The sequence below is a fragment of the Schistocerca gregaria genome, chromosome 4 (assembly GCF_023897955.1).
Source record: "Schistocerca gregaria isolate iqSchGreg1 chromosome 4, iqSchGreg1.2, whole genome shotgun sequence".
NCBI classification, from domain to species: domain Eukaryota; kingdom Metazoa; phylum Arthropoda; class Insecta; order Orthoptera; family Acrididae; genus Schistocerca; species Schistocerca gregaria.
Genome location: NC_064923.1, coordinates 178,410,346 through 178,423,525, shown reverse-complemented (window position 1 = coordinate 178,423,525; position 13,180 = coordinate 178,410,346).

Below are 13,180 nucleotides of genomic sequence, written 5' to 3'. Positions count from 1 at the left end.
CTGTCGCGGCATGCTACCAGTGTTAAAGAATGCGATGGAGCTCTGTATGCCACGGAAAACTGGCTGATACTGACGGCGGCGGTGCACAAATGCTGCGCAGCTAGCGCCATTCGACGGCCAACACCGCGGTTCCTGGTGTGTCCGCTGTGCCGTGCGTGTGATCATTGCTTATACAGCCCTCTCACAGTGTCCGGAGCAAGTATGGTGGGTCTGACACACCGGTGTCAATGTGTTCGTTTTTCCATTTCCAGAAGTGTATTTTGTATTTTCATGATATTAATATGCTATAAACACTTAGTTATGAAACCTGTTCTAATACTTGCATTTTTTTTACCCATTTGTGTGTATCATTCATGAATGTGATCACATATACTCTACTTGTTTCATAACCTTGCTACAGCTGACTCATGACGAATGACATTATTAATCCTTATTTCCAGCAATAAGTCAAAAGCAAATACTTTCATGCCCCAACAATTAATTATCGATCCCAACGCAATGCACTGCTAGCAAAAAAAAATTATTATTACCAGTCGCATCTATTACCGGTATACAACTAAATAATGTTACCAATTGAAGATATATTTCTAGTCCTAAATATAATGCAGATTTCTCAGATGTATTGAAACCATTACATTTATGTATCATTGGACAACAGACCTTGAGTAATAGTTAAAGTGTGTTACATTTTAAAAATGTCCTATGTCACTTGGATGATGAATTATGAGTAATACTGCATAAATCCTAGGCCAATGATTACTCTAATATGATGACTTGTGCATAAATGCTATGCCAATAATTAACTCTTGTTTTGAATGATGACTTCTGAATAATGCATAAAAAATGCTTTGTAAGTGGATAATGAATGCCAATGATTACTGTAATATGATGACTTCTACATAAATGCTATGCCAATAATTAACTCTTGCTTTGAATGATGACTTCTGAATAATGCATAAAAATCCTTTGTAACTGGCCAATGAATGCCACTGATTACTATAATGAGATGTCTTATGACGTCAATGATTACTGTAACGATATGGCTTATAAATAAATGCAATGCCAATGATTACTGTAAACCGTAATGAGATGTTGTACTCTATAAATGTTATGCCAATGATTACTGTAATGAGAAGACTGATGATGCCACTAATTACTGTAATTAAATGACATGAATAATGTTATGTAATAATTACTGTACCGAGATGACTTAGAATAATGTTCTGTAATACTCCATACATAATACATAAATGTTTAGTAACTAACTAATAAATGCCAATAATTACTCAAATCAGTTGATACACTAGTGTAATTCTCAATGATGACTAGCATAAGACTTAATGTACTTCATCTTCTTACCTAATTACCAGCAGTTACTGCAAAATCAGTTTGTCCTGTTCATTCTCATGTTCATGGAGCACTATATTTGGTTTTTGCACTAATTCTCTGTTGATGTGAGAGTATGAATTCTACAAGAATGTTGACATATCAAGCCGTCCACCACCTTGAACGATGGAGGTGTTATTATGGTCCTACTGTTTGGTGTACCTAATGTACTACCAAAATGATAACATTGAATATTAATACGACATTTCAGTGTCTTGGCTATACTGATAAATACTTCAGGGAAGAGAACTTCAGATAGTCTCACTTGGTGTTGTGCTTCTGTAGAAAGATATGGACTTTCAGTGCAGCTACGTGCAACCTACTGTGCTACAACCATGATGCAATCCTTCCCATTCCTTTCCTAGTTCTTGTAAAATGGTAAAGACTTATACAGTGCGTTTAAATTCTTGTAAAATGCTAAAGACTTTTACAGTGTGTGTGCACTTTATTTCATTTGTTAAAGCTTTCAGTTCTTCTAAAAAAAATGCAAAGACTTATACAGTGCGTGTGCACTTTATTTCATTTCTCAAAATGTTTAAATACTTGTAAAATGTAAAGAGTTATACAGTACGTTTGCACTTTATCTTATTTCTCAATTTGTTTAAATTCTTGTAAATGGTAAACACCTATACAGTGCGTGTGCACTTTATTTCATTTGTTAATATATTTTGTACTCATTGCGTATATACTTTATCATTTCTGAATATGTTTTGTACTCAGTGCATGTGCACTCTATTTAATTTCTCAATGTTCTGCACTTATCAATAATGTATATACTCTGTGAAAATTACGAACAGCTTCAGTTGGAAGGACCACGTAGATAATATTGTCGGGAAGGCGAGCCAAAGGTTGCGTTTCATTGGCAGGACACTTAGAAGATGCAACAAGTCCACTAAAGAGACAGCTTACACTACACTCGTTCGTCCTCTGTTAGAATATTGCTGCGCAATGTGGGATCCTTACCAGGTGGGATTGACGGAGGACATCGAAAGGGTGCAAAAAAGGGCAGCTCGTTTCGTATTATCGCGTTATAGGGGAGAGTGTGTGGCAGATATGATACACGAGTTGGGATGGAAGTCATTACAGCATAGACGTTTTTCGTCGCGGCGAGACCTTTTTACGAAATTTCAGTCACCAACTTTCTCTTCCGAATGCGAAAATATTTTGTTGAGCCCAACCTACACAGGTAGGAATGATCATCAAAATAAAATAAGAGAAATCAGAGCTCGAACATAAAGGTTTAGGTGTTCGTTTTTCCCGCTCGCTGTTCGGGAGTGGAATAGCAGAGAAATAGTATGATTGTGGTTCGATGAACCCTCTGCCAAGCACTTAAATGTGAATTGCAGAGTAGTCATGTAGATGTAGATGTAGACTGTAGACTTAGTAACTAAATAGATTATAGAAAAATTAGTTTCTCATGGCAAGTCCAATTGATTCACCATCGCTGCCAAATTTTTGTCCCTCCAGTGGAGGGTTATGTAAGAGGTCCGTGATTAAGGAATTTGTTGTTAGCGCACTCGAACCGATGTAATTTTGATGGATTGCTCAAGGGCTGCCTGCGATATGTAAGCTATAAGAGAATCTGAGACCAAAGAGCAGCGTTGATTGCAGTGGGAACTGTGTGGTAGTAAGTTGTAGTAGTAGTAGCGAGCAGTCTGGTGTAACGTGTTGGATGGGCCGGTCGTGGTGGAGCGATGGCGGAGCATGAGCGTTGTAGTACAAGGTAAAAGCAGCCTCGCGCGTATGTAGTATTGTTATATCAGGTCCCATGTAAATGTGTCTAAAGAAATCTCTTAATAATGATCTTTCTGATAAAAAGTAACTTTAAATTTAAAGAATTTGCTTTGATAGTTTAGTTTCTTGAGTTTCTGCGCGTTAATTAATATCTGATAGGCACAGTTCTATCGTTTCCGTTTGAGTAGCAAAATAAAAGATTTTGTAACATATTACAAACTAAGAGGTCCATGATTAAGGAATTTGTTGTTAGCGCACTCGAGCAGATGTAATTTCGATGGATTGCTCAAGGGCTGCCTGCGATATGTAAGCTATAAGAGAATCTGAGACCAAAGAGCAGCGTTGATTGCAGTCGGAAGCGTGTGGTAGTAAGTTGTAGTAGTAGTAGCGAGCAGTCTAGTGTATCGTGTTGGCTGGGCCGGTCGTGGTGGAGCGATGGTGGAGTCTGAGCGTTGTAGTACAAGGTAAAAGCAGCCTCGCGCGTATGTGGTATTGTCATATCAAGTCCCATGTAAATGTGTCTAAAGAAATATCTTGATAATAATCTTTCTGATAAAAAGTAACTTTTGAGAATCATTCATTTCAATTTAAAGAATTTACTAATTTCTCCAATCCTTGGCCATCCCGATTATTTAAAAGAAAAATCAGTTGTTTCTTTTTATACATGACAAATCTATCGGCCATCATTGCACTGGGCTTGGCCAGAAAAGTTTAGTTTCATATAAGAGCAGATATATACGCGTTATCCGGCGACCTAATTGAGGTACGATTTTTCAATTTATTCAGTGTGATCTTTCAGGGCCATGACGCAGCACTGCTGACATCTAAAATGTATCAGTTTAAATTCACACAGTCAATTATTGAAAGGTTGTAAGTGAGCCACAATTTTATTGAGAGATTTGTCACATCTTATTATTGATAGGTTACTGAATTTATTTATTGGGAGGTTAGTCTAAATGTGAATATTATTATTTTTTATATTTTCTGGGGAGGTTACAAAGTTCGTAATCAGGGGAGAATTATTTAGTCTCACCTGAGTGCTTCGGTAGTTCGGTTTTTGAATCTCTGCATATTAAACTAATTCATTACATACAGCTCCTACGTTTTCGTCAGTCCCTGCAGTAGAGTATCGCAGCACATGCCAGTAGTCCGCTTCCCTGGGTGGTGTAGTTTCCCATGGTCTTTAGTATGGATAGGGATTGTTATGTGCAAATTCTATAATTTGCTCCTGTGAACGTGTTCGCGTTATGCAGGTCTTGGAGTCATTCACGTCCATCTAGAAAGTATTTACTGAGGTTACCGAAGGCGATGTTGGCCTGATGTACTCGACGATGCCCTTTAGCTACACTGTCTAAAGGATTGTCCCAAGAAATAACACATTAAGATCAGCCTGAAGGTGCCTAAATAACGTGAAACGCGAAGTTGATAAATAAAAAAACTTAAATTGCAACCAAAGCTGTTTTCAACTAACACTTAAGGCGAGACCTTCCGGACCGACGTTCGTGAACGAATTATCGGATACACACAGGAATTAGCGTTTTTTAGCATGCCGTACATTGTTAATTCAATTTCCTAGTGCTGTGAGCTGTGCCAAGGTTATGTTTTCAGATGAATGTGACATTTGTGGCAGGTCACGTGCTAGAAATATTGTCTTTTCCGCCAGATAGAATCCTCATTACACAGGGAAGTTAGAAAGGAACCAGTCACACTTAATTACATTGGCAGCGATGACATCACATCATGTGCTTGAACTGTACACTTTCAAGAGACTGCGAACGGCGCATATTATTTATGCATGTTAACGAACACTCCGTCGTCAGGCCACGAGTGGCCTACCGGGACCATCCGACCGCTGTGTCATCCTTAGTGGAGGATATGCATGTTAAGAACCGGCTTAATACTTCAGCTTGAGGAAAGAGGTCTCACAGATCACATACGGTTGGAGCAAGATGGAGGGCCTCCTGGGCCTCCTCACTACCCTCTTGCATTGGGTGAGTTCCAAAATGAACGCTTTCCAGGAAGGAGTATGGGCCGTGGTGCATCAGCAAGACTAGCTCTCTTGTAATGGCCACCAAGGAGTGCTGACCTCATCTCACCTGACAGCTCGTCCTGGAAATTCATTAAGGCCCAAGTATCTGTACGTCGTTGGGCTATAAACGAAGAATTGCGCAATACAGTTGAGGTTGCTTTTCGTACTACAACACGAGAGATGCTCAGAAATGTGTCAAGAAGAACGTGCAGGCGTATGGAAATATGATTACAGCTTGATGTGGAAGATGCTGACGTATTGGACATTTGACACGTAAGTAATTACTCGCGCTGAAAGAAATAAAATCAATTAACATTCGATACTAGAGGGTACTTTCTGCATCACGTACCCCTTTCCTATTACCGTTACTAACCTTGCGTAGGAAGGGAAACAGTTGCTAACCCTCAAAGTCACCACGAATTTCAGTTATTTACTTTCATGATATTAGCTTAATATGCTCGTACGTATAATCCCAGCTAATTAATGGATGTGGCTACTTTCAGTCACTATCCCGTGAACGTGTAATTATACGGTAGTGGGTCTTTACGCCAGCTTCTGTGCATTACGTAAATTTGTTTGTGTGGAGATTCAGCTGCCAGTCGCTACATCAGCATCAATCGTCTCAAGGTCTTGGTGCATTTCCGTACAGCTTTCCAGGCTTTCTCTGAAATAGCATCACCGGCTAGCTGGCTCTTGGAAATCATCGTAAGATCATCAGACGCTATTTTCTCTAGTATTTGGCAGATATATGCGATTTATTTCTTGCAACGCGTAGCTGAAGTCAGGAAAAAAAGCCCATACGCGATGGAAGGCGTCGATTTGTTTGCACTTAGAAACAAAATTACTTTGAGAGTGGAATTTTACGTGAACATTCGACAGAACGGTCCCATATTAGTCTAGTGCTTTATTCGTTTTATCGATTCGTATTAACAGGGACATTAAAACACGCAGAATAAGAGGTACTCAATCAGCGATAGCAACGCCCTGGCTCTCGCTCACTGCTACTGCCACGCAGAGGCATTGCTCAGGCGATGCTACAGTAGTGATTATTCATCATATTTTACTGCTCCGCTTAATACACGTCGATAAAGTGAATAATCCGCTATACTAATTTGTCAACGCTCAACAGAATGATCGAGTAAAATTGCGCTTGCGGATTGATGCAGACTTCGAGTATTTACAGTATTCTCCAGGACTGGCTGAGAGGATTCTCCGCTCATTTCAGAGACGAGTACAATATTGCATTCAGATGCGTGGACAACATTTCGACACCTATTTTAATGTTTAGAGAAGCCATGTGTTCTTAGACTCTGATGAACTGCAACAGAAATATGTTGTAGCTCGACAACGGTTGATTTCTGAAGCTGGTTTTTGGTGCTGTTTACCTGCTTTTGGCCCGCACTTCCATGGGTGAATTTTTCACCATCACTTCTAAAACATCCTGTATATTGTGAAAAGTAATGGTCCTATATCGCTCCGAGGAGTTAAATGGCTCTGAGCACTATGGAACTCAAATTCTGAGGTTGTTAGTCCCCTAGAATTTAGAACTAGTTAAACCTAACTAGCCTAAGGACATCACACACATCCATGCCCGAGGCAGGATTCGAACCTACGACCGTAGCGGTCTCGCGGTTCCAGACTGCACCGCCTAGAACCGCAGGGCCACTTCGGCCGGCTCGTTTGATTAAGCCCGAAATTACTTTTATGTTTGCATATTTGTCTTCCTTAAGTATGACATGCCGCGTTTTGTTTGCTAAGAACTCTTAAATCCAGTATAACGATATAGCTCCGTAACGTGCACTAGTTACAATCAGATGCTTGAAATTATAGGCGACTCTTGTGCTTGGTATAGTTTTCAGACATCCGCTTTAACCAGCTCTGGAACAGAAGTTTAATATACTTTCCAACTTCATTTTTAAGTGGTAGCTTTACAGTTTTGTGTGCTGCAGTCTTCTTCTGAATTTACGAAAACTAGTCCGAAGAAGTGAGGTTTTCACAAATGTGAAAAGCACAGTACTGTCATGTATCTAGGAATAAATATTATTTTGTATTTTAAAGATACTGCAATCGGGGAAACCTCATGAGTACTGTATTCAATAGTATGTTGCATTATTACTCTACTACATCCCAAAAATAAAAGGAAATAGAAGATTTATCAAAAACATTTAGAATTAAAAGGACTTTTGAACAGTGCCTATCGAAAAAAAACACAAATTTACAATTTCGAGACAGGTAAATAGTGGAAACTTTATGGAAAATCAGTTCATTTGTAAATATCACAACTTTAATGGTAGAAGTCGTCCTTCAGTTTGACGGCGGTAGAAAATGGTGCACAACGTAATAAGTATGACTCAGCTTACCAGATGTTATATAAATAGTTCTAAAAATATAGCATTTTAACTGTCGTAAAATTCTGTATCTGTAGAAAAAAGCTTCCAAACATCTTGAATACATTGTACAAAATATATAGGACTTAAATGTGTAGAAGTAGTAATATTTGTATTTACAAATGCTACACACAACACAAACTTATGACCCACAACAACAAGAAACAAAGTATAAAATGCCAGATTCTGCTTACAGCATGTGATCCTAAAATCAGTCACTATTCTCAAACACCGATGAATAAACATTGGCATAGGTACACTACCCTCAAGGTAAAACATGTTCCATTGTTGGTACATCGTTTAATGCTAATAAAAGAACACTTGATTTGTCTTTTTTGGAAATATTAGATTTAATTTCTTAATTGTATATTTGCAATGGATTTTTCTTGGTACTCTAGTATACAAGATTGAAGTTAACATTTTTGTGGGAACTGCATAATTTTGCATTTTTAAACTCTGAACTACTTGCCTTGAGGAGTGACTGAACGTGCAGGACAGACAAGGTGAATTTTCTGCAGCGTTAAACTGTTACCGTTTACGTTAACGAAGACCAGTTTGCCTGGTGGTTTGGCGGCAGTTTTCACGAAAATCTGACGTGGCGCTTTGGAACTCTCGCGTGTTATGACAGGAGCACTTTGGTAGGGAAATCAATTGACAGTCGCGTGCAGCAAATAAATACCTATGAGACGAGGATGGAGGAGGGCAGGGGGCGTGCCGCCCTCCGAGACTGACCACGCCCAGCGGTCGCCTTCCGACATGTTGGCAGGCTGTGCGGGTGGCTCGGCAAACCGCTCTCTTTTGTTGACTTCTTCCCAGCGGCTAACTAAACAAAACGTAGAGTGCATTTACAACGAGGCATGAAACATGGGAACCCACGTAGCAAACCAGTATATCGTTAGGGAAACTGCATTATCATGTACATGGACCGAAAGAAAGACGGACAAGGCAGCTAGTGAGCACTGAAATAAATCGACGGTAAAAGTTGAAAACTGGTCCTGGAACAGTACGCGAACCCAGATTTACCGTCTCTCGTCAGCGGTTGCCATAACCATTTCGGCCAACGGGTCACGATCATTGACCGACCAAATTCCAACTTATCCCTACTTTACTGACGTATGTTCCAGTACGAGTTACTGGTTCACTAACCTTCGCATTTCATATTGTACCATTTATTTTCCAAAAGTGGACATGAGAGACTGCAGCTTCCTGCCTTTCTCTTTAAAAAGATCTAGTAAATACACTGAAGCGCCAGAGAAACTGGTATAGGCACGCTTATTCAAATACAGGAACATGTAAATAGGCAGAATACGGCGCTGCGGTCGGCAACACTTATATAAGACGACAAGTGACTGGCGAAGTTGTTAGATTGGTTACTGCTGCTACACTGGCAGGCTATCAAGATTTAAATTAGTTTGAGTGTGTTATTGTCGGCGCACCACCGATGGGATACAGCATCACTGAGGTAGCCATAAAGTGTGGATTTTCCCGTACGACCAGTTCACGAGTATACCGTGAATATTAGGAATCTTATAAAACATCCAATCTCCAATATCGCTGCGGCCGGGAAAAGACCATGCAAGAACGGGACCAACGACGACTGTAGAGAATCGTTCAGTGTGACAGAAGAACAGCGTTTCTGTAGACTTCAATTTCTCGCCATCAATAAGTGTCAGCATGCGAACCATTCAATGAAACTTCATCTACATGGTCTCCTAGAGCCGAACGTTCACTCCTGTACCCTTGATCACTGCACAACCCAAATCTGTACGCCTCGTCTCGGATGTCAACAGTGGCACCGGAATGTTGATGACTGGGAATATGTTGGCTGGTCGGACGAGTCTCGTTTCAAATTGTATCGAGCGGATGGACGTTTACGGGTATGGAGACTACCTCATGAATCCATGGACCCTGCACGTCAGTAGGGGACTGTTCAAGCTGGAGTACGTTCTGTTATGGTGTTGGGCGTGTGCAGTTAGAGTGATATTGGACCACTGATACATCTAGAAACGACTCTGACAGGTGAAACTTACGTAAGCATCCTGTTAGATCACCTGCATCCATTCATGTCCATTGTGCATTTCGACGGATTTTAGCAATTCCAGCAGGACAATGCAATATCCCACACGTCTGGAATTGCTACATCGTGGCTCCAGGAACACTTTCCTGGGTTTAAACACTTCCGCTGGCCACCGATCTCTCCAAACACGAACATTATTGAGCATATCTGGGATGCCGTGCAACATGCTGTTCAGAAGAGACCAGCACCCGCTCGTGCTCTTACGGATATGTGGACAGCACTGAATCATTCATGGTGTGAATTACCTCCAGCAGATATTTGTCGAGTTTATGCCTCGCCATGTTGCGGCACTTATGCGTGCTCGCGGGGACCCTACAGTATATTACCCATGTGTACCAATTTCTTTGGCTATTCAGTGAATATAAATTAGTAAGATTTTGGTTAGATATCGCTATCGGTTTCGGGCTATTACTAGCCAATCATCAGGTGTGATAATCTGTGCAGCGACTCCGCTCGTGGTACACTGCGTCTTATATATTCATATATTATGCATCGCTGTCCTCGGGGTCGTAGCACAAAATTATCACATCTGATGAAGACCGTGAATATGACGAAACCGATCGTGGTCTAAGTACTGAACAGATAACCTTACAACTGAAGCGTTGTATTCAATCTTTACTATGATTAAAACTGCTTATCGTTGGAGTATAAAATTTAAATCGATCATTTAATCGTGCGTGTTTCCACTCCTTTCAAAGTTATACTCGTCTGTTCATACAATGTGTTGAACACAATTTATGTATTGAAATACACCCGCATGGGACGAACGTGGCCCAGCGGTTATATGATCTGGCTTTTCATTAGTAACAAGAGATGGAAAAATAACGTAAAGTGCAACGAAAAGGGGAAGAATATTATTTGGAAGTAACACAATTGGAATTTGATCTTGTATATGGACTGTTAGTCACGTATTACACGACTACATAGCGTAATTTTAGTACATTATAGCCCCAGTTTATGCAATGACAATGTTTTGATCGTCTGTCACATTCATTGCCAAATACTGCACGAATTGGTGAATACAATGAATTGCAGTTAATTAGTCTCAGCCCCAGGAAATATTGGACAACCTGCATCGGCACCAAATTACCCGATTTGCTGAAAACCTTTAACAAAACCAGACATACTAGCAGGGAACGCATATCCAGTGTAATCTTTGGTCAAATGTGACAGAGGTAGAAGAAGCAAGCCACGAAAATAGGTGAACTCTTAGACTGAGGCAAGTACACCTAGGGAATATTGGTAATTCATGGAAAAATTTTAATTAATAACTCCGATAACCAGTAAAATTTACAAATAGATTATACGTACTTGATGTATAGAAGTACACATCGGATCCTAATATTTAGCAACCGTTATGAACACTTCATATTAACAAAGGACATAAGATAATAAATCACGTTGAAACTTGTCGCCAATGGGAAAAACTGCCTGCACGTCACTTGAATTTACAGGTATCTAACAAGATGGATTCAGATCAGCAGGTGTTCTGAACCGATTGTAAATTTAATCGAAGACCTAGTGTTGAGCACATGAAACCAAAACGTAAAAAACAATGCAAAAAAGACGTCGATTTGCCTAACTTGAATGTTATCATCGAATTCAATCGTTTGAAAGCAGCCACAGTGGTTGTAGCTGGAGCTACCATAGCTCCAAAGCCCGTTGGTCGTCCATACTAACCATACACATCTGTCTAAAAATACTACTCACTACAGCCCAACCTAGATATAGTGGACGTCAGTGAAATGAAATGGAAAGAATACAAGGATTTATGGTCAGACGAAATAGGGGAATAAAAAAAAAAACACCAGAAAATAGTATAACAGGAGTGGCATTTATAATGGGTGTGGGATTTGCTATGAATAGGAAGGTATAACAAAGAGTTTACTACTATGAACAGTTCAGTGACAGCGTTGTTCGACAGCAAACCAACAGTGACAACAACAGTTCAGGTATACATGGCGATGTCGCAAGCAGAAGATGAAAGGATGAAGTATAAGATGATACTGACCGCGTAATTCAGTAAGTAAAGGGAGATGAAAATGTAATAATCATTGGAATCGAAATACGGTTCTAGGGGAAGGAGCAGAAGGAAAGGTTATGGGAGAATATGGGCTTCGTACTAGGAATGAGAGAAAAGGACTAATTTAGTTATGCAATTTATTTCAGCAAGTAATAGAGAATACTCTGTTCTATTGAAACGTCCCCTTAGAAAAATTGTACATGATTGTACTTACACTGACACACAATATTTTTTAGCGCAACCCAATCTGACTTTCAAAAATCCCTACAAAAGAATGCCCCAGCCTAACATTAACCTATAACTTTCAGAAATCACTTACTTCACCAAAAATTTTCGTTACTCGAACTAGTGCAATACAGCTAGCGGCACTACTGCCAACTAAATAAAAGATTCAAACTACGGAAAGCACTAACTATTGATAGGCATAGTTAGCAAATGAAAGATTTTGATAGAGAACAAACAATGTGTTTACCTTAATAGTCATAATATATATAGCAGTTCATGACATTCAGTCTTACAAATTTCAAAACGCCGCCATCTCTCCCCCACGTCCACCACTGCTGGCGGCTCACCTCCAACTGTGCAACGCTACGCGCTGTTAACATCCAGCTGCCCAACACTACAATGGCGAGTATTACAACAATGTCAACCAGCCACTGACTGCACACAGCACAGCCAGTGATTTTTCATACAGAGCGCTATGTGGCGTTACCAATAAAAAAACCTAAACAGCCCATTTACACTATAATCACAAGAGGAGCGATATACTTGTAAATGGCTGGGACACACTGGAAGATTTCAGTTAGATTATATCTTGGTTAGGCAGACATTCCGAAATCAGATATTGGCTTTTAAAGCGTACCCAAGGGCAGATATGGACCCCCATAACAGTTTGGTAATGATGAACAGTAGGCTGAAGCTTGAGACCAGTCAGGAAGTGTCAGTGAGCAAAGAATTCTAAATTGGAAGTTCTAAGGAATGAAGGGATACGCTTGAAGTTCTCTCAGGCTGCAGATATTGCAATAAAGAATATCTCAGTAGGTAGTTCAATGGAAGAGGGATAGACATCTCTAGAAAGTGCAATCACAGGCGTTGGAGAGAAAATGTAGGTACTGCGAAGAAACCACGGATAAAAGAAGAAATGCTTCAGGTGATCGGCGAAATAAGGAAGTTCAGCAATTCAGAAATACAAATCACTTAGAAATAAAATAAAAAGGAAGGCATGGAAACTAAGGCGGAATAGCTGCATGCAAAAAGTGAGGAAATAAAACAGAAATGATTGTCATAAGGTCTAACTCACCATTCAGAAAAGTCACAACAGTCATCAGTAAAATTAAAAGCAAGTGCGATGAGAATTCCACTGTAAAATGCAGAGGAGACCCGATAGGTGGAATGAGTACAATGAGGTCCTCTATGATGGGGACGACTTGTCTGATCACGTGATAGAGGAAGAAACAAGAGTCGATAGGGTAGAGATAGGGAATCCTGTATTAGAATTGTAATTTAGAAGAGCTTTGGTAGATGTAAAATCAAATAAGGCATAA